The sequence below is a fragment of the Gavia stellata genome, chromosome 26 (assembly GCF_030936135.1).
Source record: "Gavia stellata isolate bGavSte3 chromosome 26, bGavSte3.hap2, whole genome shotgun sequence".
In the NCBI taxonomy this organism is placed as follows: domain Eukaryota; kingdom Metazoa; phylum Chordata; class Aves; order Gaviiformes; family Gaviidae; genus Gavia; species Gavia stellata.
The window spans coordinates 4012435-4040292 of NC_082619.1; positions in this window are offsets into that span (position 1 = coordinate 4012435).

Here is a 27858-nt window from a genome sequence, read left to right on the forward strand (position 1 = left end):
AAACATCATATCACATTGCTATATTTTTGGTGTCCCCCTCACAAACTCCCTGTTCAATAGCAAACAAACAAGACAAGCCTGGACTCAAGTGCTCAAAGGCACTCTGAAATAAAGGTTTTACAGACGGAGATAAGTCCCCACAGATAGCCTGCTTCTCCTCATAATGCTGGAGTCCAGCCATGTTTTTATTGAATCAGGTTCTGAAGCTGTCTAAGGCACTAAGAGATCTGATTATAGCCTTGCCATAATGTCCTTTTAAAATAAAATGCATGGCATTTTCACGGTGACATAATGTTCTTTCGGCTCAGAAGAGACAGTGTGTCTAGAAGTTTTCGACCGGTGTGGCCTTCCTATATTGCAAAGGGAACACATCTATCTCTCTATATATCTATCTATCCATCCATCCATCATAATTTCACAGTCCCTTTACAGCCAAACACCTTGCTAGTTTTATTATTTTTATCCCACAACAGCCTTACAGAAGCTGTAGGAAAATGCTATTATTACAGATGGGGCATTAAGGGGAATCAATGAGAGACCAAGGAACTTGCCCAAAGTCATAGGTGGTCCCAAAACCCACCTGGTTTACTGTGGGCTTCCCAGTCACAAGGGCCCCCCTTTTTCCCTAACCATTCCAGTCCAGGTGAAGGGACACATGCAGCATGGAAAAGAGGGTTTCAATCCGCAAAAGAGAAGTTGAGAACTCATTCAGCTCTTGTAATTGCTTCGCACCTATGTAGTAGGGACTGGTAGTACAGAACCAGAAAGCTCAGATCCAGACTGAGTCTAGAACTGAACTTTTCAGAAGTTCAGAAACTTGCTGGACCTGTCTTTTGTTGCACTTTTTATTCATTAACCGCCATCTCTCTTCTACACCTTCTCTTTGTTTTTCTAATTCAAATTGTGTTCATTGTAGGCATTAAAAATCTCCCGGGGATGCTGTACTCCCTACTACATCTACCAGGGCCGATAAAATGGGCAATATATATTACTATTTGCATTGCACCGATGCTTATAGGGCCCAGCTGGGACCAGGAGCCTTTTATGTTAGTTAGTACAGATGCGCAGCGGAAGCCAGCTCCAGCTGTGAAGTTCTGGCAGTGTCAATGGGGACAGCAAGGCAAGATGGGGAAAACTCAAAGTCACACGGCAGATTAGTGTCTGGGACAGATCCTGGGTGTCTCTGTTCCCAGTCCTGTGCCCTATCCATTCGACCCCGCTCTTTCTCGAGAGGCCGTCTCAATGGATGCTTTGGGACAAGACAGTAAATAAACACCTCTACTAAAGACTTTCACTATTCAGCTAAAACCAAGAGCAGCCAAACAACTTTACAGGACGTCATTTCCCTCCTGCCCACTCCCCAGCGCTTCCCAGTCCCCTAACGAGGGAAAAGGATCTCTATCTAAGTCAAAGCTGCCCCAGTGTTAGGTGCAGGGAGCCATAGTGAAACCAGCTGCTGCTACCCCGCCGGCAGCCAAGACTCTCATTTGTTTTGGCTAGCGCTGAAGAATCAGCTTAGGCATCTTTGAGAACAAAATGGTGCATGGAACCGGTCCAAGCTGCAAAAGATAAGAAGCAATAAGAGTCGCAACAGATTATTTGTCTGGTAAAACAGAAGGAGAATTCTATCGAAAAACCGAGAGGATCCTGGTCCAGTCCTGCGAACATAAGTTCTGTTTGTGTAGCGCCAGATGATAGCCTCTCGGGCTGCACAACAGGTGCTAAGCTGCAGCTATTTCTGGCGAATAACAAATTGCTGCTGCCGAAAAGGAATGACAGAGGAAAGTGATTTCTGCACAACTGTTGTAAAGAGGAAGGCTCTTCAGCAACATAGCAACGCTCACAGCCGCCACGGCAAAGTCGGAGGGGAGGGATGTAAGTATTTGGCTAGAATAAACAGAAGTAACAACAGCTTAAAATAACCAGTTTGCTCTCCTGTGATGTTGGAAAGGGAGATTTGGTTGAAGATTAGCCACAGCCTTCCCTAAGTGATTTTTCAGCAAGGCAATCAACCTCTCTGAAACTGGACCGAGGATAAAGCTTACCATCTCTTCATGCATTTCAGATATATTGGGCCCCTTTTCTCCATGTCCTTTACATAGAAGGGGAGGAGAGAGGGGAGTATAAGTGAGAGGGTGTGTACCCAAAAGGGATCTAACCAAACAGATCCAAAAGAAAAGAAAAAAATATATTGAGAATTCAGAAACTAAATATAAGCTTAATAAGCAGTGAGTAAAGACTGGCATAAATTCTAGGATTAGATTGTCACCTGACGTACCCCAGTCTTGCCAGAATAGCCTTAAAGGACCTAAAGTAAATTTTATTACATGGGGTCTTTCACCGTTCTTTAGTCAAATGTAAACTTAACAGTACTTAAAAGTACTGGTTTCCTTTTTAAGAAAATATTTTTTTTTAAATTGAGATTTAACATCACTTCGATTATAAGTCAGACAATAATCTTCTGAAGTTCCCTTTCAGATCTAGGTTCATTCAAACCCAACCCTGAACCGGGAAATGAAACCCAGAGAGGAGGTTCTAAACGTGCACCGAACAACACCCACCTCCAGCCCAAACAACTGAACTTTCACATATCTTGTGCTAAAAAAAGGAGCATAGGATAGCAGTATCTGAGGGGATGTCACAACAAAACTCAGTGTGCACAGGCACAGTCCTCACAGCTGAAGGTTTCTGAAAGGAAAGCAGTACCGGGCACAGTACAAGTGAAGCCAGATCCAAACCTCTGCAATGAAATCACACAGACAACTGGACTCATTTCACCCCCGAACTGGGTTTACAGCAAGCATTTCATTCCCATGTGATTTCGTATGTGTTCATTCCTGCGTTGGTCCAGAGAAAGGGTTTGCGTGCTGAATATTTGTTCTTTTTTATTCTGTTTTGTTCTTCAGCTCCGTGAGACAATGCAATAAAAGATACTGCTCCTCCCTATGAACCCTGACTCCCTTAGTAGTGTAGAGCATTTTTTAAAATTCAGGATGTTAAAGTCTTTATGATAAACACATCTCTGCAGCCAAAGAGATTTTTAATCTCACTTGATTTACAAACATTTCATTGCATTTGAGTATAACGTATTTTAATAGCATGGTGGAAATTGCAGCAGGGGCTAATTAGAGCAACTAAGTTAGTTAGGATTCTGTGCATTTGGAAAGCAGGCTGCATCCTTTTAATAGGATAAACAAAATGGATCACCCCGACTTACAGAGTTTCTCTGTAGATACCAGGAGTCCTTCTGCATGTAGTCTAAATGGAGGTAAGTCTGTTGAAGTTAATGGGACAAAGATGATTTATCCCTGTGAGTGTGCAGCCCACCCTTAGGATTAGATCGTCCAAAGTGCTGGGCACCTTCACTTCCCACAGAAGCAGTGGGAGGTCTGGGGAGCTCGAAACCTGGCAGGACGGAGCCCTGAGGATAAAACCCTCTGCTTTCACTGCCATGTGATTAGTAGATGCTCAACTTGCCAGCAAGACCCACTGTTTGGGATTTTTAAGACTCACAGTCATGGTCTTAAACTAAATTACACAACATTTGGCCTCAAAAAAATTTAACTTGCTTCAATACCATCAGACTGGTTTGAATTTTTCTCAACTTGCAGTCATAGCCTACAACTAATTTGAAACATATTGTGAAGGTCAACAAACCTGTCCCTGGCTCTCCCTCTTGTCATTTCCCAAGCTAAAGTTCTTTGCTCTTAGACCTAGTCATCCTTGGTTCCTACTACAGTCAAAGGAGAGAAACAGCCGTATTCAGGGTACAGCTCATCTGACTTATTTTGTACATGCACTTTAGGATAAGATGAATCACATCCTACAAGTAGCATTTATTTCCTTTGTGGAGCACCAGCAGGTCTAGACCATTAGCTCAGATGCAGACATGCCCAGCAGAGTTTATTAGTTCAAGTTCTGCCCTGGTCTCTAACACTGGGTTACCTCCGAGTGACAGAAGCCTGATCAACAGGGACCTCGGCTTTACGCTTTATCCCAGGCTCAGCCAGGAAAATACCACTCAGCAGCTCCACACCACGCAAGAGCACATGGATGTTGCAGCCACAGGCTACAGACCTGTCACATCCACTCACTCCTGCAAACATCTGCACAATGAGAATGGAGGAGCAAACACAGAGAAAATTAGATGTCAGTACACACTGAGTGTAAGTTGCAACCAACACCATTCTCTATCAATGAGGGATGATGAATGTGTTATATCCAATGTTAGAAGGATACTTCAAGCCGGTTAGGTTGGCTGGGATTTTCATGCACGTGCACTTCTGCTCAAGGGATTGACCAAACACCATTCCTCCTGCCCTCTGCGACTGTCCATGCAGTTGCACTGACCTTCCTAAGCCTCGGTGGACCTGATTCTATTCTCATTTTTTTTAAGTAAATTACCTGACTTCCAAGAGTTACTTGATTTAAGACAGAGAAGGAAAGGGAAAATTATACCTGCTTTCTGCAGAAGTGCTTTTCCAGGGGTTCCCTACCTTACACTGGAACTGGGAAATGTTCCACCCGGACTCAAGAAAAAGCTGGGGAGCATCTTTGATCCCCTTTGAAATTTCCACAGAAGGCTTTCATTTAATTCTCCAGGCTTCTTTGCCTTTCTCATGTAATAATAGCTGATATCATTTAGTGCAAAGCACAACAGCAGCCATTAAAAATGGTTATTAGTCTGGAACTGCTTTCTTAATAGGAAACACACATGCTACACTCTGGGAGTTGAATGTTTTTTGATAGACTTCAAGGTAAATGCCACTGTGACCCTTATTTTTAAGGAGGGAGGGAAAGAGGAATATGTTTCTTGGGCTGAGATTTTGCCCTTAGGCAGAGCCTTGGGCAAGAGGTGGAGCAGCTCCACCTCCCCTCCGCTCCTCCCCTCAGGAGGCACCCTGCCTCTGAAACACTCCTCTGAGGATCTGCTCCTCTGCAGCGACTCATTTCTGCTGGAGGGAAGGAAGATGCATTAGCACTTCAGCATCCTTCCTCCCCGGCATCCAGCTGGTGCAGAGGAGCGGAGCCACGGCTCAGCATACTGACAGCCTTCTCCTCCCTCTGCTCACCCGCTCCCTGCTTTCTCCTTCCCACGGGCAGAACAAGGCCTTTGCAGAAGTGGGGTGGCCTTCAAGGTAACCCTGACAATCCTCAGATAGGCAAGGAATTTGCACGCCTTGAACGGTAGCATTAAGACTGATCACAGTCTTGCCTCAATGCTCTCTGTGACTGGCCAAATGCCCCTTCTAGAGCAAGAGATGCTAAAAAATCCTGCCTTGGGGAAGAGTAAAATAGTACACACCAACCTTCAGCAGACTGAAGTGTCTCGGTGTGATGTGGGACTACAGTACTTAAGATCTTGAAGAGTTTTCTTTATTTACCTTCCCTTCGCCTCCCATACCTGAACCTGGTGTTTAAAAACAGAACCTGGGACCTCTTAAATGAAAATAGTAACAGCACCATACGCACTGCAGAATAAGGACACAGGGGAGCTGGAGGCTACTTGACCTGATGGAGAGACTCTGAATCCACAGTATGGCCACTGTTTTCAGTTCTTCACCTTACCTAATAAAAGATATCCCCCTTCCTTACAAGCCTATTTCACTAACAGGGTATTTTATTTGCACTGGCAGAGAATGTCTAATGCCTATCTGATGTTTGCATTGGGGTTTGTTGTTGTTTTTGCTCCTTTCATCACATTATAAAGGCCACGTGATGATTGCGTGATGTTGAGACTTTTGACAGATGTAACATATGTGCAACAATATTTATCATTTATTTAGCGTGCTGGGTATAGCGGCTGGCAAGACGCTCCCATGCCTGACTTAAAGGCTGCTGGCATTTCCATTAGATAAAATCCCATCATGCAGGGGGTTAAGAATTCAGGCATTTCAAACCGCATCAGGCTGAATCATGATTCAAATCAGCAAAGCCAGTTTTTGGTTCACTAAGGGCTGACAAAGTGAGGATGGGGGAGCATCAGGAGGAGCAGGAATTGATGGCGGGTCACAAATATGTTCCTCTTTTTGAACTGATGACCAGGCTAACACAGTAGAGTGTATGTTTCTAAATAATTGGGGAAGAGGGAGGTTCTGCACAATTCATATGTAGCTCTCAGATATACAGTATTTCACGGTGGGATTTTCAAAGGCACTCGTATCTTGACCTAGCCGTCTTGCTGCTGCAGACAATTTTGGTGGAAGCAGACATAAGCCAGTAGTCATCCGCTTTGAAAATCCCACTGCAAAGTGTCTGACAGTTGCATTTTAAGGACCACATGCCTGCCAGACACAGAAAGCCTCCTGCTACGTACTGAGGTCCTGCAGTTCTCAAGAACAGAGAGAAATGTCTGCGCTGACCTATGCTGATGGCAAGACGCAGCAAGACTGAAACAGCCAGAGCCCCAGGTCGAGCTCAGGAGCTCAGCATCCAAATTGTCCGTGCTGTCTCAGTGTCCATCGGGTGTGACAAACAAATGTACGAACGCTTCAGACCCGTATTTGGTGCTGGAAAGGTTAGTTCAGTGTAAACAATCTTCCTTAAGCCATCCTTATAAGCAAGATATAGCTTATGGGTTTAGTGATCATTTCCATTTTCTCTCTTTTTTTGTTTTCAAGGAAAAAGAAATTAAAAAAAAAAAAAAAACCACCAAAAAAAAAACCAACCAAGGACTGCCAGCTTACCCTGAACCTGGCTTGCCTGAAGAGCAATAAGAAGAGTCCTTTAACTTCTGCCCAGTTGCAGCTCGCTCTGTTCTCATGCAGCAGCAACATACCACACATTTCATAATTAGGGCGAGAGTGAGAGATAAGGCCATCGGTCTGCGCACATGAAAGGAATGTGCTGGGTGTGGGGAGATGGTGCTGAAAGGAAGAAGAGTTTTATATGGGCTGGAAAAGGCTCGGGGAAGAGCAGGGCTATGGAAGGGGGAGCTGCGTGTGCCAGTGGGAGAGTGCACATGTATTAGGAAAATGTGCAGTTTCAGTCCAAGTCTTGCCTTACAAGGATCAAAAAGAAGCTGGTAAAAATATTTAAGTTCGGATTCCTCCTCATTATGTATATGCACACACATTTGTGAGGGAGGTTTGGCATTCAGGTAGAAGAAACAAGTGCTCTGCAGCACTTCTCACCCCGGGAGGGACAGGGCTAGGGAGAACCTCTGACGGTGGCTGTCACTGAGGTCCTGCAAACCTGCGGGTTCGGGGCGAAGGGAAGGGGGTGTCTTTTCCCTGTGACCGTTTTGCACAAATCCACCTCAGGGTAATATTTACAAAGGCCCAGTCTACATTTTGGAGGGCTTTCATGTTTATTTGTTTTGAATAGCCTTGGTTTTGGCATGAGAGTCTAGGAAACGGCACATTTTTACAAGCTTTCAAGGCGAAAAGAGACCTTAGCGCCGAGCACAAAAGCACGCTACTGTGGCAGAGGTAGAAGACATCATTGCTTGCCGAATAAAACCAGAGAAAAGTCAGGAAATATGAAATTGCAGCAAAATACAGAACCTCCAAATTCTGATATTTATTCCGGTCTCTGCTACTAATGGATTACGTGACCTTTGGCGAGTCACTTGATTTCTTTGTGCCGTTCTTGCCCCTCAGACCTTGGGTTTGTTTCCTCTGACTAAAACTCTGGGCTCTGAGCCCACAGCACTGGGCCCACTGCACTTGTGACCTTTCTGGGGACTTACAGCTGCTTCTGAAAACACCAATAAATGCCCGTACTCGATATTTCACTTTCAGCCCATAACACTCACTGACCAAACAGGAGACTGAGATACATCAGAATGCCGGAGCCTGTTATTAATCATGTTAAAATTCCTAGGTATTAGTAAATACATATTAACTATCAGCCTAAAAACCTCCCTATGTGATTTCGTTGTCTTGTTTTTAACATTAAAATTCAGGTCTTACAGAAACAGTATTTCTTGCTGTGCTGCTTTGTGAGAAGGCTGGCCCAGAGCGTCAGGTGCGGGAGCAGCGAGTAGCTCCTTTGTCTCAGATAAAAGAAACTATCCTGATTTACACCACTGCAGCATCCAAGGCTTTGTTCACAAGGGCCTCGCACAGATTTCTGTCAGTGATAAACTGGTAAGAAACGTCCTAAAAGTAGTCCGCTGTTCTTTTATTTTTAATATATATTTAAATGCTGTGTTTCTACCTGACAGCCGTTCTTCTGGGTGTTTTCTCCTCTGGGCAATGCAATAGTGGAAGCAATACTTAAGCAGCAGGCTGACTACAAAGACGCTTGTACCAGAGCCTCCCATTTTACTAACAAAAGCAGCACATGAACCCCCCATATAACTGGTGTGGAGCATTTTCCTAAAATCAATCAGGCTCTATTATTCAGTTTAAGCCCAATCTCATTGTCTACTTCTTCCTCCGGAGGCCGATTTCTGCCAGGTAGAAAATTAAGTTTCCTTTACTTTTCTTCCCTACACAATTTTTCAGTGTTTCAGCACTGTTGTTCGGTGTGGGAAACCGACTTCCTGTCTCAATAAACAAGTGCACACAAGGCTTTTCTGGACACATAATGGGGTCTTTTTTTTTTTTTTTATTTTATACAAAAATCATTCCACACTTAACACATCAATGAAGCCACTTAAGCTCTACTGCATCTGAATTAAAGGGGGAATTGTGTGATCAAAGAGTGTGAAGGAACCACACATGGAGTTCTTCAGACACTTTACTTTTGTTACATTTGATACATAACAAACCCAATAAATATGCTTATCCCAGTAGCCCATTTCATTATCTCATATCCTTATGTTTAAGAGCATTTCCTTTAAGAGCTTTTCTTTTTCCTTTGTTTTACAGCATCATCGTTTTGAAGCAGTTCATTTTAAATTAAGATGCTAAAAAGACAGAGAAAAACATATTTTTTTTCCTGGGTATGCTCAAACAAGACCAAAAATCCCTCTACTCTCCGAGTTTTTCATTGTGCTTCAACTGTGCAGAATATATCTATTGCATGGCAGAATACAGATACATGTGCGGTAACCCCAGAAAGGGGTTATTAGAGACAAGACTTGCACAGGACACAGGGAAGGAGAGGAATGTTTCCTAAAAATCTTTGCAGTAATTCTCTGCATATTCAGCACTTTTCCCTACACTATAGATCAAATTGCTTAGAAAAATAAAGATCTCATGTACCTTCCCTGATGCTTTCAGTTCTGGGAATAATTGCAGATTTGCAGCTAACGGTATTTCTCCAGAATTACATCAAAATAATGAAGATTAGAGTCTGCCCCTTTTTTCCTGTTGTTCCACACGGAAGTGACCAGTTTCTCCAGCCAACAAAGAAGCTGCAAGGTCTGATTTTTGGAAGTGCTTGTCATTTGTAGCCAACAGTGATGTCTGGCTGGTCAAGGGGTCTGTTGTCAGAATAGCTCTGGCTGAGCCAAAGCGGGACCTTGCTCCGTCCCTACCGTGAGCAGGAGGTTTTGGACGGTGTGATTTACACCCATGCAGAATAGATGGCCAAATCCACTGCTCCTGAGAGGAACCTGTATTTACACAAGGAGTTTCAATAGGATTTCTGCTGGAAACGTTGTGTGCTCGGAACTATACATAATATGGTCTACTGCAAATAACCATTGTAAAGCATCCACCAAACCTTCAAGATAACTTATTTGGAAGTAAATGACAGGTGCTTTTAGCAGAGTTGTTCATTAAAAGGCATTTTAAAACGTAATTTTAAAAATTGCCTTTGTATCTTTTTGTTTTTCCTGTCTTCCCCCCACTTTCCCCAAGGGGTCCTGACAGAAACGCTTGAGACAAGATCTTATATCTATTGAAATATTGAGATCAGAACCCACTTTGGTAAACTCGCTTTCTGCCACACAAGAATGGTTTCTTTCTTTTCTAAAACTGGATGAGAAATTATCCTGTCCTAAAATCATAGACTGAATTGAACACATCTAAATGCTTCTCACGGACTTTGTATGAAGCAAAGGCAGTGGGGAAAAAGCACCTGAACTACCAGGAAAAAAAAGTATTTTCTGCTCTGTTTAATTCCTATCCTTAAATATCATGCTTTTGTAATGAGCACAGCCTGGTTATAGCTCCCTTTGTTTCGCCAAGCAGTGTTTATCTCTTGTAGCTTCCCAAATCAAAACAGCTAAACAAAACAACCCCCTGCCAACAAGACAGGGTCTCAGCTTCTAAGTAGGACACATCTTCATCTCTTCACTCCAGCTGAGCTCCCACCAAAGTCAGTGGGACTCAGCTAAGTACAGATGAGTTAAGACTTGCAATATCTGACCCCATGTCCCTCAACCATAATCTATAAATGCCTTCTACAGCTCGGTGACATCTAACTCTCTGGTAACAGAGTTTTCCTGCCACTGTGTTCTTACCAGAAGCTTAACAATGCTTTTACGGTGTCTGCCATGAAACACAGTTCCTGAAATCATGGAAACCTTTGACAATATCAGTTTTCATTAAAAGGGGGCTAGAAAAAGGAAGATGCCTTTAACACTCACAGTTGAGGAGGAAGATCTTGGAAAATGTAACCCAAAGAGAACCGACAATTTCAAAAACTAGAAGGCAATGAGAATAAGTCCCACGTGTTACTTTCCTAATCTCATCGTTTTAAGACTCATGATGTTAGGCACCTGACACTTGAGTCTTGAATGCTTCAGTTAGCAATACTACACCAACACCTCATTGCTACGAAGTGTAAAAAGAAAGTGCTTGGCAAGGAAGAAAAGGATGATCAAAAACAGCAGGCTGGCTGATACTAAGTAATGCTAAAATATCAACAGGAACAGCCATACTCGCCCTTTGCTTGTGGTGCATGGGGAAACGTTCATTTATAGTAGTGGTACCCACACACACATGAAGTTTTCAGCATTCTTCCTTCCTCCATTGCTTTTTTCTATGCAAATCCATATTGGTCATTAAATCAAAATTTAAGTAGTATTTAGCAGCCAGCAGCTGGCTGGCAAAAGCCTGCTCTAACTCCTTTAAGCTCCTGCAGCCCTTTTATTGGTGGTGTGAGATATCTATCCTACGCACGCCGATGTTATCATGTCTAAAATGATCTAGTTGAAACAAAAAGGAAAACCAGAAGAACCTGAGAGAATAAAAATGCCTCTATTGTTTTTCCACAATTGAAAACCTCATCCAGTTTTGGACTTTTGTCTCATTTTCTAAACAGGAGCTTTTTAAAGGCAGCTGTACTGGGTGTGGTGATCCAGCAGCATTAGTGGTTCTAACCACCTTTTGCTTCTGCGAAGATATGCTTTGGGGGAAACCAATAGAGGAATAATCAGATACCAGCTTTTAAAACAGCCTGGTTACAGGAATTTGAGGGAAAAGGTGGAAAGGCTGTAAAATCTGGCTGAAGTCCTTGCCAAAACACTTAAATGGTAATGAAACAAAGCAGCATCTAGTTTTTTACAGATTAAATTGGGAAAAGAGACCACAAAGACCCACTGATGCCTCACTTAGTCTGGCAATACACTGCACCTAATGATTAAACCAATTCCCCACTCAGAAATTTTTAATCTTGATCTAAATTGTGAAGCAAATTTCAAAAAGAAAGAAGTGGATATTTGAATGGGGCCATTTGGTTTGTCCTGCTATAAGAAATAAAGTTTTCCTAGTTGTATTAATTCAATTAAGCTTAAAAAGTGCCCTGGGAGGAATATGAAAAAATTAGAAAACCTGTCTTATCCATATGCAAACTAAGGTATTTCTATGGATTTAACAAAACAAAAAAGGTACTGTCCACCATGTGGACAGAGATGATCTTTCATTGGTTTTGATGTGACACAGGAAAATTATTTAAAGATTTATTTCAGCTTTTAAAGCTGTTTCTGACAGTATAAAGATACCTGCAGAGCTTCGGAACTTCACATTTGCCATTCACAGTTTACAATGGATCATTCAAGTCCGTAAGTCCAAAATCCTTAATTATGAGCCATAGCCATCGCTCCTTATGCAGGAAAAAGTGCTACTATAATAAAGAATTATGTCAGAACTACCATCCATTAGCACTTTCTAACTTCAGACATTTCATGGATAGTTTTAGGCAGGATGACTTGCCAATGGAGTACATGTCAGTCCTCCAATCACCCCTGCAAGAAGAAAACAAATAACCTGGTTTTCATGCCTGATGGCTATTCGGTATGTGCTCGGCAGAAAGGGAATTCCAGTGGCCGATTTACCCTCTTTTGCTCTAATATAGGAGCTGCCAGGAAAACCTTCCCCACTAACCTCAGCCACCACAACCGCACACAAAAAGTACAACTTCAAGCCAGAGAGGCCGAAGGAAAGTTGGATCCAGAGTGAATATTTTGGTGTGAAGTGAGTTGAAACCAGCGCAGCCCTTAGGGGCATGGACAGTGTCCCCTTCCACTAATGGAAAACTGTTCTGTACTAGATGTAAATTCCTCTTAGCTCCGTGGCATACCCATCCCATGGCAGTAACTGAAAATCAGACCTAAAATCTGGAGGTCATAATGTCAGAGACTAAAATGATGAAGTTGCACATCGGAGAGAAATACTGAAAACAGATAAAAATTAGTATTTCTGGCTTGATGCAAATAATCCCAACAAGGTTCTGGATTGCCCAACAAACTACACTGCACAAATGGTGCCACTGGGCTATTTTCATAGCGTTCAACAGAAAAAGCCTCTACCACCATACTGTCCTGCATTTATGTCCCTCAACTCTCTAACTACAGCTTCACTTGCTTTCACTCCATTTTAACTAATTTAAAAAAAAAAAAAAGTGTTACATTTCAGTGCCTCCAGAGTGGAAAGGAAGATCACAGCTCTGACCTCTGAAATAGGACTTGGAAAAGCTGGCATCTGAGTCCCTTCCTTGGATCTAGACCTTAACCTTCAGTGGAGCCACTGAAAACAGTGATTCTACGTGCAAAAATAGTACAGAAATGTATACACTTTATATACATGTGGAGCAAGGAGACAAATAGTATGAGCCTTCCTCTAGCCACCCCACAACTGCATCTCACTTTCAGAAAAGCATCGTTCACAGCAAGGAAAGATTTGTAGCACAGGATATAACTCATCATGAGCAAAAGTGGGAATCTGAGCCATGACATTTTAATTTCGGACATATTCAAAGGTAGGAGAGTCACTCTGTTCTGACTGAACTTTAGATAAGCACGCACTGTGCCATGGTTTTGGTCTACTTACAACATTCCTCAGATTTTCACTGCAGTAGGAGGAAAGAGAGAAAGAGGGGGGGGGGGGGAAGAAAGAAAGGGGAAGGGAGAGAGAAAGAGTTTGGTTTACAGGAGGTGTTTTATTGTGTCGATACCCAAAGGCTGGATTCAATAAAACCTCCATCTGGCTCTCACACAGACCAACCTCCTCTAAGACCTCGCAGCAGCCCTCCTCACCTCCAGAGTCAATTTTTGGAGGCTTGTGAGCGTTTGCATGGGCTTCCCTCCTGCCACAGCAGGTCAGGGCTTTTTATTGAGTCAGACCCATAGAAAGCATCTCTCTGACTTACACTTATTTCGGAGATTGAGGGTGACTTCAAACCCAGAGGATGTGCCAAGTGTGCTTTAAAAACTTGGCTTCAGAGAATCAACTATTCCCCATGTGCCAAAGCACAAATAAAGCTAAAGTAGTTGCTGAAACACTGCGTGTAGAGTTTACTGAGCGAGGTTCCCCAGCTTCGCTTACAGAGGGGGCCAGACAAGCTTTTTATGGGGGTCTCTTATGGCCTTACAGTCTACAAATACATTTCCATCCACCCAGCTGAAACTTCAGCCAACAACCTTTTTTGTGGCTGAAGCAGAACATAGGGTTAAAAATGCTCAGAAATACATAAAGCTCTGTCCCACTGCCCTTATTTTCTGATCTATCTATCACATACTCAGGAACCAGGACTATAAGCACAAAATAAGAACCTGGAAAGACAGTCAGATAAGTGATAGACACATCAATAGACAGAACCAATTAATTAGGTAGATCTATGTTTAGTCCTTTCTCAGAGAAATAAAACAAATATCAACTCCCAGGGACTTGGTTTTTTCCTTGTATTGTAAGGTTTGATTGGTAAATCTTAGTTAAAATACTTTTCTTTCTTTTTTTTAAACCAAGCAGCATTTTAATTTTTGAGTAATTCCTTCTTCATTAATTCCCACACAGCCGTTTCCCCTCCTGAAAGTTCATTTTATAGCTGGCATTTTGGCTCCCATTTTGTTTCACAGCAAAGACACACAGACAGACAATAACAGAAAAACCTATTCCTTTCTTAACAGATAACACCCGTGTCTTGTTACAGAATTTTCAGGCTGTAAATCAACTTGAAAAGCTAATTTAAGGATATTCACTTGCACTATTCAGGGCTGTATAAACATTCCAAATTCCAATTTTTCATAAAGACATATGCGAACATTTAAAAGGGACTTAAAGAGCCGTTTTGCAGTTAAGAAGATCTAGATGTAGCATTTTATTTTTCTTCAACGAGATTATCATGTAATATTAATATACAGAAAAAATATTTCCAGTGCCTCTATGTATTTATGAGGTCCTAAGGGATAGCAGAACTCCTTTAGCCAAGAGGAAGGCTGGAAGAAACTGCAAGAATAAGACCGACTGTTGAAACATCAAATACACGACAGAATTCGTTCATACACTGCAATTTCTGCGAAAGTGCTGTGGTGTTGGTTTTCACTGTATCTGCTAGTTTAATTGTTTCTGCCTGTTCATTTCTTTGTCCGCTGAAACCACTAGCCTAAGGGAGGTTTAAAAATCAAAAGGTAGGACCGAGGTTGAACAGGAAATGAACACTGGTGTTGCGGCGTTATTAAAGCAAAAAGTAAAAAGTTCAGAAGTGGCTCTAGGAACTAGCGTATTAGCACACGGTTTAAGTGCCATCTCCCTCTCTCCCTGCTCTTTTTGTTGTTGGGTCGCTGCTACAAATAAACCCCAAATCCGCGTGGCGAAGCGCCCTGGGTTTGTGAGTCCGAGGCGGTGTGGCTGTGTCCTCGGGAGCCTTCCCCAGCCCGCACGCACCAAGGACCCCTCTAATGAAAAGATCTGCATTTGATTTGGTGCCACCGCACCCGCCTATTTTCCCCGTGGATCCCTTACCCATGTGGGAGTTTGTGTAGACAGAAAGCTCGAACGGAGAAAGAGAGCAACACGCGGCTTTCTATTTTCGGTGGGGGAGCACAAAGTGAACGTCCAAAGTTCAGAGCTCCTCACCCCTGCGGGCTGGGTACAACGCCAACGACACACTTAATGAAAATAAACAGAGCTGGCATTAGAATATACGCAAGGAATTTTTTTTCCCCCCTTTTTCAAGTGCACTCTATCTTTCCCCTCCGCTATCTCTCTTTCCTTTTTCTCTGATCTCCAGGACAAAAGATTCAACAATCAGAGATTCAAACCCCAAGCAAGGATATGTACTTAAAATACCACATGGCCAATAAAACCTATTTTACAACATATCTCACCTTTAACAAGCAAATTGACCAATGTAAGCAAAAACTGACCCAAAACCCTTTTATAAAAGAGCCAAAAAAACCCCAACCCTCAATTACAGCTATTTAAACAGCCATACAATTTTCAGAAAAATACTCAGATTTTCAAAAAAACCACAATACTGGGAGTTTCACTGCACAAACATGCTCACTAACAAAAAGGTATGAGGCCACAGATTTCGGGAATTAATTTGGGTTAATTCAAATGGCAAAGATGAGGTAGGCAAAATAACAAGCAATTACCTTTTCCTGCCTTTGAAGAACAATGAATTTGGGACTGGTCCAACTTCAGAAAGAGTGATTACAGATTTTATACTCAGAAAAACCTCTACCTTTTTACTACATACAACATATATATGTGCACACGCACGCTATATATGTACTTTCTATGTGCATACAGTTATCTGTACTCCATAGCACTCCGCACTTGAAGGATTAATTAAAGATAAAATTCAATTATTTATTACATACCCTGCTAATTATTTTTGAAGCTCTATAAAGAGAGCAGGAAAGCTAACCAACACAAGACATAATTAAGCAGAAAGGCAGCATTTGTGTGGTCACTTGGTGAATTCAACATGCAAAACGTTTATCATTTAACCATTTCCTTTATATTGTGCATCAGGGTGGAAGGGTTTGAAAGCAAGGCAGAATTACAAATTTGACTTAAATATATTTTTGAGGAGGAAATATCTATTTCTAGGAGTATCGACAATCACTTTAGTGGATAATAAGCAATGTTAAATGAAACATGTAGCTAAATAGGCATTAAAGGCCTTTTACATACTTGGAAGAAAAGAAAACAGTTTTTTTTCTTTTTTTTCTTTCTTTCTTTTTTTTTTTTTTTTTATGCTGCAGACTGCAGGCATTTTGGTCTATCTCTGTCAAGTGCAATTCTTTCTTGATGAATGACAAGGTACGATAATAGGCTGCCGTTACCAGGGCAACCAGACAGCAGAGCTGTGTGCCTTGAATTTTGTCATCTGAAAATGAAACCAGAAGCAAAAGAAAAGCTGAGAATCTAGCGACAGATTAACTCGGGGGGGGGGGGGGACTGGCGGGGGGACAGAGCGCGGGAGGAGGAAGGAGAGAGCAATCGGGGGAGAGGGGGCTACATTACAAGCAATTAAAATTACTGTAATATGTAGTATATGTGTACCTGCATGTGTCTGTATTGCAATTTCAGATATCATTTGTCGATAGGCTTTTACTCCTGTTTTCCCCGCCACTCTCTTTGTTCCAGAAATATATAGAAAGCTTTAGAAAGTACCTTTCAGAGAGGCCTCTCCAGCACATCCACCTTTACAATAGGTGTGCTGTCTTTGCAATGCTGCTCTATACCTTACTCCTAGCAGCACCCCACCCAGTTCTTCCCAGTTCCTCCCAGTTCCACTCAGGCTGCAGCTGAGAGCTCAGGGTGGGGAACCAATACTCCTTTCTGTAGTTTATGCTGGGCAGCTGGCACAGGACCTTACCATACCTGGAGTTATTCAACCCATGGCTAAATAAGACCCCCTCAACCCAAGGAACCCCCAAGGACTCGTCCAATGCCTTCACCTTGGGCTGGGAAAGTCTCTGCCATGGTCTCTGTGAAGACCTCCTGGGTCAGACCCAGCCACACAGGGACTGGTTTTGGTTCACGCTGAGGTTCACAGACACAAAGTTAGGGGGCATTCAGCAAAAGGTTGAAAGCAGAAAGATTAAAGAGGAGCCAGTTGCCAAATTCCAACCTGCAATCAACTTTTAAACACCAGGACATCTGGATCTGGGCTTAGTTTGGGCTTGGACCTTTTGGAGATGAGCTAAAACTGTCTATCTTCTCCTTTGTACCCCAAAATTTGAATAAAATAGAATCAAAACACACGTAAGTCTTGGGTTTAGAAAAAATACCTAACCTGCAAAGCTCAAATTGTTGATGCACAGTATAACACAGCCACTGGCCTTCACAAACACACAATAATATTCGTAGCTGAGACAAAAACTCTGCCTGCTCAAGCCGTATTAACTAAACCTGCAGCACATTTCCTCAGCAACGTAACCTGAAACCTCATAATACTCATGTTTCAGAGCCACCATCTTCCATACCCTTCATAGATTTTTTACGGACGTCTTCTCTTACTAACCTCTTGGGTCATCAGATAAAAACCTTGTTCCTACCATTTTGTGGAAGAACTGTTGATAAAATAAGCCTTCTGTAATTCCCCTGCTGTCCCTCAGGCAAAACTCCCCATGATCCTTGCACAGTGTGGGTGAATCATTAGGGTCCCGTGCCTAAGAAGGAGGCATTTCTGCCAACTTTAAGGATGAGGAAACCGACCCAGAGAAAAGCTGCCTGAGTCAGACCCTTTGAAGTCAACGGCACTCTTTTGCTGTACTTCAGCTGGTTTTGGAACAGGTTTTAATGGCCTCCCATGGCACAGTGAAATAGGACCTGGGACTCCTGGCTCACAACTTCAGGCCTCGATAAGCCAAATTTCTTCCAAACAAGCTTTCTCTCAACATACTGATTTAAAATGTAGTTAATTCAATTAAATAAGAATGCAAAGCAATAAATGTTGCTTAACCAAAACTACTCCACCTTTGCCCAGGAAAATTATACTCTAAGCATGTCCGTTCTAAAGATGTCATGTTCTTGAAATAAAAATTCATAACCTATGCATGTCTTTACATGGGGAAATCAGTTGCCTGGTTTTTAAGGTATCTAAAGGAAGCGATCATCCCTAATGTTTCTCCATAGACACCCAGTATAATGGATTATAGAAGAATGACTTAATTTTTTGGCATCTTGACTGTCTTTGAATATTTTCCATGGAAAAATGAAGTGATTTTTCCCAATATCATCACTTGCATGATTGACTTTTTTGCCATGACAAGTCCAGGACATTTCAGTTATCCTGATTTATTTTTGCTTGACTAGCATCCTATGACTGTGTCTACATGGCACTGAGGAGAGGAACCCCTGCTAGCTCTGGCATCGGCAGCAGTCTAGTTGCATCAGCAGCATCATTCCACATGGACTAATTAGCTTCGGTTTTCAGGCAAGAATGTTGCATTAAGTACAGTTATGTTAAGTTTTGGAGCCAGATTAATATCATCTACATGATACATGTAGCTTTAGCTGACATCTTGCACAGGTACCAGGAAGCCAGCAACTGTTTTTTCAGGCTGAAGGAGTGACCTGGCTACTTCATTTGGCAGTCTCCATTCAAGCAAGTTGTCGCTAGGGCAATTACAAACTTGTCTTTATTACAAGTTGCTTTCCAAACCCTTCATTTGAAAGCTGGCTTATTCCTTCTGCACATCTTTTCCATTCAGTTTTCAAGAGGTAACAGGAATCTTCATTAGAATTTTTCTATTAGCAACTGGATTTATAAAAAGTGAAGGTGTTGCTCTTGATGATATTATCTTGCAACTCCCAAATCAATTTTGTCCAATGCAAAAAGCAGTATTTAGATTTTTAAATTTCCTGCTTTTTCCATTCTTTCTGCATTCTCCTGTTTCTGCATTGTGAGAAAGGAAGAAAAGAAGTTCTGCTTTATCTGACTCACTGATTCCCAAAACCAAGGAGATTTGCAGAACACAGTAAAATACAGCACTTCTCCAGCTACTACATGTCAATTCTACTGCTCCCCTATCACATACCATCACGTAGCATAGGTGTCTTTTGCCATACGGGAGATCCCACCGCTGAATGGCAGAACCATGAAAACCAAAGTTTGGGAAATGCTCCTTTAAGCCTTGGGCATTCCTTATACCTGCCTTGGTCAAATGGAAAAGCAATCACGTTAAAAGAAAATAGCTACATATTAGTCATATTGACTAATTCTAAACTGCTTTTCCTAGCTTTGCCTAAGCCCGCAGCTGGGCAAGGCAATATAGAGTATAACCATCATGACTATGTATTATTTTAAAGATGGGAATTGAATTAAGACCTCCTTAGTTTCAGAGCCATGTCTTAACCACTAGACCATCCTACTGCTGCTTTATAATCTTCCTGCTGTGCACCTCTGTGTTAACTCAAGCTGAAGCTGCGTTATGGCTCTTCTTATCCCTGATAAGCCGAGGGAGCTGTGGAAGAGCAAGCTGGAGTTTACTGGGCCTCATGCATCCATCAGCAACATGTCAGCTAGTTTCCAGTTGTGGAATCCTTATTAGCAGTGATGATGGAAGAGGCACATGGAAAAGGGCGGGGTTTTCAAAACCCTCCATTGAGTGCCGAGAGGTGACAGATCAACAAATCACCTTCAGATTTGTGAACTCAGCAGATTGTTTCTGGAAGTTGTTGAGAGAAAATAAATATGGAAAACCACAATGTCATTTCTAAGAGTCACTTTTCAGAGCCTGACCACATTTTAAGTATCTGCTAAGTGATGTCCTTTCTCCTACCATGCTTCTCGCCAAAACCAACGTTGTATCAATCTCCTGACAAAGACAAGTTTGACGTTGGGATTCCAGACACCAAAACAAATAATACCACCTACAGCCCTCGTGAGTCACAGAACTCATGTGATTTAAAAAAAACCAACCCAACTAATTCTTAGTATAAGAGGCTCAAAAAAGGAAATAACTCAGTTAGCAAGGATTTCCCCTTTGTGAATGATCTTGTGTTCAAAGGAGAGAGAATGATTTATAAATAACCTGAAATAACACAAAAAACATATCTTAATGAATTTCGTATCTGGGCGCAAAACCACTCTTCATGGTTTGGCCTCATCGACAACCTCCGGGAGAACTATCTGCTTGTGGCAGGGTGCATAGCCTTTCCTTAATTTCCATGGAGTTTGATGGCCCTGCATTCCTGTGCTGTGGATGTGAACCAGCTCCAGCCCTAGTTTAGATATCCTACTATGTTAACATGGCTGCATGGCTTCCAGACCACAGTCAGCTCGGTTTGGCCAGCTCTGGACACAAGCAAGAGAAGCTTTGGTCTCTGCACCTGCCTGCGTAGATGAGTCCTTCTCTGCTGCTTGCTGTTTGCGGAGAGCCGGCTCAGGTACGTCCCTTGGCTAGGCAGGCCCTCAGCAAGCTTCTCCAACAGTCCTTCCTGAAAACTATCTCAGGGATGAATGCAGCATTTCTAAAAGAAGACCGGGGAAAACGGTTCTTTTGGGGAGACACAATGCTACGCTTACATACATGGCATCTGGATAGTCTGGTTATGGGTACATTAAAATGTATTTAAATGCTGGTATTAAATGAGACCCTTCCTAGTGCTTCTTACTCTGAGTGCAGTTGTCCAATAAATTATTTTGGAAATGGCATTAGACTTTTGCAATAATTTGTTTTTGGCAAGCAACAGGACTCTTAAGAGAACCACTTTATCATTATGAGAAGATCATAAATGAGAGTTAACTCATAGATATGGTCGTTTGCTAACCATCAGAGGTAATAACAAAGTATGAGGCACTTTTAAAAGGACTGCCAAGGAAGAAGCTAGGGGGAAAAAAACTGTCACCAATCCACAGTAGACCAGCAAATGCAGGCAAAATATATTACACCCTGAAGTCCAGAAGATCCTCTTTCTGTCAGATTGTATTGGCACAATATATTTTTTTCTCTGAGAAGAATCACAGAACTGTCTTGTGGGCCTCATCTCCAGTGGACATGGAGAACAATGTACTCCCTTCTCTGCTTCTTTCTTTTATGTATTTGAAGGCAATTTTCAAGTTTCACTTTCCGCCTTCTCTTCTCTTGAATAAAAAACCTCAGTTCTCTCCGATTTCTTTTCCCCATAAAAAGTCATTACTCATAAACCTCTAACCACTCTTGCTGGTTTTCCTACGGAGTGATTGCTTCATGTCATTGCTGAAGCACAGACCTTAGAGAAGATATTGTCCTACACCCAAGGCTCTCTTTGGTAGAGGGACACGTTTATTACTCATACACAGCATCCCAATGTGATGACATAGCTGACTCATGCTGAGATAGCTGGTACTACACATGCATGTTAAGAATATAGTAACTGTTAGTCTTCACCCTTCAAGAATAAAGCAATGTCCAGCAAAGTGGTGAGCAAAAATGAATCAGTTGTTCATGGAAACATGCTACTCTGAAAAAATAACTCTCAGATGCTATGGAGATGGGGACTATATTGATAGAGAATTGAGGGACTCAAGCTGTAGTGACAAAGGAGACCAAATATTTGGAGTATGACAAGAAACAGCCTAGTCAATTAACTTATCTGTTTTCATAACAGTTGGAGAGTCTCCTACATCTACACTGGCAAGTGGGTGGGGGGTTAAGATAGCTGTCACACTTTGATAAGTAGGCCACTCAGTTATGAGAGATTAAGGCCAGAGATGCGGATGCAGCTGAGTGTAAATGAGACTCCCAAGAGTGAAGATCAAAGTTTCTAGGAAAACCATAGTAAAGCATGAAAACCAAACTTCCTACCAGGAATTTAAGCATGAAAGGTAACTTTCAGCTTCAAGGCCAGAGGCTGAAGGCCTTACTGAAAGCTGTTGGAGGACCCCTGTGCCAAGCTTAGGTAGTCCTCACTGAAAACAGAGAGGAAAAAGAGGTTTCTTCATGTCCAATGAAAAGAATCAACTTTGCAGACTGGGGGTCGTGCTAACAAAGTAAGACAAGATACAGCTTTGATATCCCTTGGCATTTTTCTCCTATATATATGAAGACCACAAGACTTTTAAAAAAGCCCAGAGGGTTCTTGTCTGTTTGTAGTCATATAAACTGCTGCCCATCAGAGAGTCTTTCTGGCCAAAGAATTAAAGCCTTTTGCTTCCTAGCCTCATTTGTTAAAGGTTTTGTCTCTGCTGCTTCACTACATTACAAGTGGCTGGGACTTCGCAGGATGTGAGAGGTATTGGAAAACTTTTCCACGACAAGGTGATATTTATGCACTCTCATCTGGTGTAGGAGAACAAGGTGCACCAGTCTAAGTTTCATATTATCTTTATTGCAGTAACTCTGCACACTCACTACCCAACTGTTAGAGCCTACAGCTACCTGATGAAATCCTGGCAGTTTTTTCACTGCTGTTAATATAGCCGTGTTATTATCTTAGCCATATCCCTCACTCTGTGAATAACAGAATGTGAAACTTGGGGTAAATAATTCAATTTTCCTATGCCTGTAAAATGGGGGGGGGGGGGGGGGGAGAGGGTGTTTAATAATTATAGTATTTACCCTACAAACTGCAACACAGCCATTAGATCCACCTGAACATCTGACAATCTGTTGCTCATTACCACCTTGTAACCATTAAGTTTGTGGAAATATGGTATGCAAGTAGTAGGAACGAGGTCTGTGCTGATGTTCTGGTCAGAGGGAAAAATAAAGGAAACACTGAAGAGCTGCTTTGGCAATGGTACTTCTCACTTTTCAAATCCCAGCCTCCTTTAATTAATTTTTCTAAAGTATGTGAAGAAGGAAGGGTGGAACATTAAGTTCTGCTCATGGATGCTCATATGCTCTGATTGCAGCAGAGCTTCTCTCAAAGGCTATTTCCAGCAGCTGCTGCTCGTTGCAGCTTTCAGTGAAGGGGGAATAGGGGAGGTATCTCCCCCTACAAATGCCAGCACAATTGCATGCACTATCACTCCTTCGTCTGGGTTTAAAAGTCATGTTTTAAAAAGGCAGTTTAATGTGCAGTGGAGCATTCTGAGCAGGCTAAGGGAAGGTGTGGCTGCACCCTGCATCAGTGCTGCCAGGCTTGGTCAGCTGGCGGTGAGGAAGGCAAATTCTGCCTCCATTGTAGCTGCACTAAAGTGACTTCTTCCATCCCCGTGGATGCTTCATGGTGGGGGCACTTCAAGTGCCTCATCAGTGACGCTGCACTGTGAGAGTGAGCTGCGCACAACAGGCTAATGCTGTCCAGCACCTTCCCTTTTACAGTTGGGGTCAGGGTTTGTAAGGGGAGACATATGCCTTGCTGGTTTATTTTCCACCTTTCCCACATTTTTCTCCTCCGGTTTCCTGTTTCATTCTCGTCTTTCTTATCAAGACACTACCACTCTTGATCTCCCATTATATCTCTCTTACTTTGGGGAAAATGAGTCAGATGTAATAGTCCCCCTTCTTACACACGGTCTAGGCACTGCAAGTGCGTACCAACCTCACCCCCACAAGGGTGTCATTGTAACTCTTCAGCAGTAAATTTAGAAGAACTAGACAGGGGCTTAAATGCCACAGCAATTGAGAGCAGGACATGTAGCCAGGCCTGAACTAGCTAACCTTGGTAACATTTCAGCCAAAACACGTAGCACGCGCTTCACCATGATCTAGCTCAGTAAGGGCTCTGCATACTTATTCAGGTAACTAGGTCAGTCTAATTTCTGTGCCGTTGCATTTCCACCCCACCATTATTACCTGTTAGCTGTGACATTAGTTCTGGTGACCCAAGCCATAATCTCATCACACCTTCACCTCTGGCAGCAGAGCCAAACTCTGTGATGAATTTCCAGCACACAGGGCACCCACAGACATCATCACAGGTGGCACGAGTTTGTTCCCGTCAGTTTTATTCAATGCTCTCCCTCCTCCCATTCCTGCAGAAAGCAATCCTTAACTGGGTGCACAAAAAGATTTCATCAGCAACTTTCAGGAGAGCTAGAATGATTTACATCAGCTGGGGACTGACCCAGATTATGTTTAGCTTTAGTTCCCTCTTTCAGAAACAACAATGTTATGAATAAACCTTTTATGTTCATACATCTTGTATAAATACCTGAAGCATGTATAAAACCAAGAAGAAGAGGGAATTCGTTAAGGTGGTCCAGGGGTATATTACTCTGAGAAATAAGGGACTGCTTAGGAGAGTTAAAATTATTTTATCCCATTGCTTTTACTTAAGAAAGGGGGTGAGGGGAAAGGAAACATAAGGAAATTTTTCCAAACAATGGTAGGTATTAGTTTGTGGAGGCATCTTCCTGAGGAACTCAGGGGAGCATTAGTGTGTTAGTCCAGCTGTCCTAAAAAATGCACTATAGTGATTCTTCTATATTTTCCTGCAAAATTTCCAATCGGCAAGGTCCAAAGTCTGGAATCAATAGTAATCTTTCAATAGAGTTCAATGGATTTAAGGGCAGGCCCCATGTGCTCATTATTTAAAGTAAATAAAGGGGAGAAACAGTGAGTGAAAATGTGACATGGGCAGTGATTTTAACAAAATCCCCCTAATTTTTAAGAGACCTATTTAAGCCAACTTTTAAAGACAAAACAGTGCATGCATTGAATTTTCAGTTCAATTACATCATGTCACACTGATTTCATCTGGTTACCGCATGTTATTGGTGGGAATGTAACTTGATGCAGCTCAATACAGCTTGTGGCATACTGTGATTTATTACAATTTAAATGATAAAGCACCCGAGAATGTTCAGGCAATTGGATTACTCCATTGACTGAATGTTCAGACATCTATTTTTAGAAAAGAGATGTCAGTTTGTGCAATATTAGATGGACTGATCCATTGTTACTGAAGGGGCAGGGGAATTTCCCTTATCACATAATACTGCTTAACGTTACCTCTGCGTTTTATTCTTTTGAAGTGGTTTGTGTAGACCTGGATGTGACAGGATTTTGTTCATCATTGGTGGGACCAAGTTCTCGACACACTTTGCTTGGTCTCCTTCTGAAGGAAAGAAAGACTGGCAGGATAAATCAAGTCCAAGTCCAAATTTTGCCTGCAGTTTAAGTAGGCTCAGGACTTGAGTTCTGGTTTTCCTATATTTTCTAGGGATGGGTCAGTAATGATCATTGCTGAGGAGCAGGAACAGGACTAGAACTTGCCTAGAACACACGCAAGTCTATGAATGCCAAGTTCTTGGTTCACACTATCCCGTACTCTCATAAATTATCAGCTAGATTCTCAAAGCTGGAAACTGTTTGGACCCACAGCTCTAGACAGACAGACAGGAAGTGGAAAAACTATGTTCCTTTCTTTTGTTTTACAAATATTTTAAAACAGGCTATATGCCAAAACAAAAATAACCATGAAACTGGAATAATTCATGAATAACATGGCACAACAATAAAAGGTTGGGCATTACTGCAGTGGATTCTTTAATTCAGCCAAGAAGAGAAAGTGCTAAAATCAACACAAAGGGATCCCATTAGACCATTAGTAGATGAAAGGCTGGTTCCAATCGCTTTGGTTTACTCAGCTGGATCTCTTTAGGAACACTGAATGGTGAGGTGGGGCCTAATTCTCCATTTTTTGTGTTCCTAAGCATGGGATGGGGGGCTGTGGGTGTGCGAAGGTAAGAAAGGAATTTGATGTGTGTGTTTGGAGAGATAGTAATAACTATTATGGCCATCATACATCAAATTAGTCCATCTCTTTGTACACCAATCAGAGAAAGTCTTGTGATGGCGCCAAGAACTTGTTCCTATCTTGACAACAAACTCCTCATTTTACATGAAAGCATCAGCAACTTCTCCAAACTTCCTCTTGATATGGATAAAAAAAAGTCTAGGAGAATGGCCTTGACTAATCTCAGCAGGAACAAGACCTCCTGCTGATAAGCTCTTGGTTCAGTGTTTTAACATCTGATCTTACTGTCTCTGGGTCAAAATTATTCCCGGTGCAATTCTGACAATAATATCAGAGTCAGCTTAAAAAAGAATTTGTCCCATTGCATGTGTGGTTTTTGCATCAACCAAAGTCCGGCTCCTAGGAAAGGGGCAAGGCTCTGAAGGTAGCAGATACAGAGAAAAAGCCAAAACTCAGAAATAAACTCATTAAAAGAAAAGAAAAAAAGAGCAAGCCTGTTTAAGTGCTCATTCTTTTAAATATCTCTACTTTTGCATCTCCTCTAGCAGTAAAAATGTTTGGTTTTATAGAAGAAACATAGATGCTAATTGCCTAGAGATGGTCAGGGGGAGGGTGACTAGAAAGCCTGTTACCTTTGTCTTCTGTTCTAGCAGCAAGCAGGGAAAAGCTGAAGTCCGTATGAAAATACATTCCGGCCCAGGTGATGTAAGAAGTAGGGGCAGGCAAAATCAAAAGGTATGTTCCCTGGTGGAACACCCCTCCCACTTCGTCTCCAACCACAGCTTCCAAACCTCTCTGGGCCAGGCTATTTTGGACCACAGGCTAAGATTTACATTAACCTAACTCTGCAGTCACTCCATTGACTGCACTATAGTAGAGCTGGAGCTAACGAAGTGCAAGGGATCTTAGCATCCGATCTAAGTTAATGCTTCGCGTGGCAAAAACCATGCTTTATTTTTCAGCTACAACTTAGCAACTTAGCTAGGGTGTTCCCTGATCCCACATACTTCTCCCAGATTTACCTCGTTGTTGTTCTATTTATCTAAAAAGAGGTCTGGCTCTCAATCTACCCTGTAAGGCAGAATTTATTGATAGAAGAGAATGTGTACAGAGTCAGCAAGGGGTTTATCATCATCTATTTAAAAAAAAAAAAAAAAAAAGCAGGACTCCCATGTATGCAGATAGCAGTTTTTTAGTCTTGAGATCAAAACAAACTTAGCATCTGAAGAAGTTAAAGTTTTGATTTAGCAAAGATTTGTATGTGCACCTTTTCCATGTGACTTGTCTTATGTGAGTTAACACAGGAACCAGGAACTTTTTTTGAAAAATCATAACCTCAGATACTACCCATATAATGGGAGGTAATTGGCATTGCAAATCTATCTGAACCTGGCACTTAGTTCAATTCACAAGGCCTCACAAGCTTAAAACCAAGCCTGAGTTCAGATGCTGAAGGTGGTGTGGATGGAGCCCGCAGAGGTAGTCTCAGAGGCTGCGGGTCCCCATCCTGTGCCTGAACTTCTTACTGTGGAGGGCAAACCTCTTCATCCCAAGACTCAAGCTAAAGAGAAAGGAACTGGTGCAGATGATTAGGGAGTTTGTGTTGAAATTAGCCTAATGTGACCCAATAAATGTAGGAAAGTAGCTTCCCTGACTAGGATGTAAAATCCTTACAGGTATAAAAGCTATTCAAGCTGCCAAATGTAGCACACCCAATTCTGAACATCCGAAACTGCTTTATGGAGAGAGATAATGCTGGGTAGGAGTCAACAAGTTACAGTGCACTGCACTAAGAGCTTCTGAAGGCACAGCTTTATCCCTCCACTGCTGTATTACCTACATTCGAGGTGTCTTCATAGGAACAGATGGAAAAGGCTGTAAAGGAAACATTTTAAAACTAAGGGTGCATTAGACAAGTGATTGCAGGTACCGTGATTTATAGCTGTAATGGACTAGATCTCAGAAAACTGAAATCCAATTATCAGCTCTGCCATCTCAGGCAAAATGCTGAAGCCAAAATTTCTAATCAGTGCTTTTAGGTTAGGTTGATTTTCAGAGGTGCTAAGCACCTCCCCACCCCACAAGCTCTGCGTAGAGTAACAGATCCCCGGCCTTCCGAAAAGCAAACCCTCTGTACTGAAAGCCAGTCTCCCCT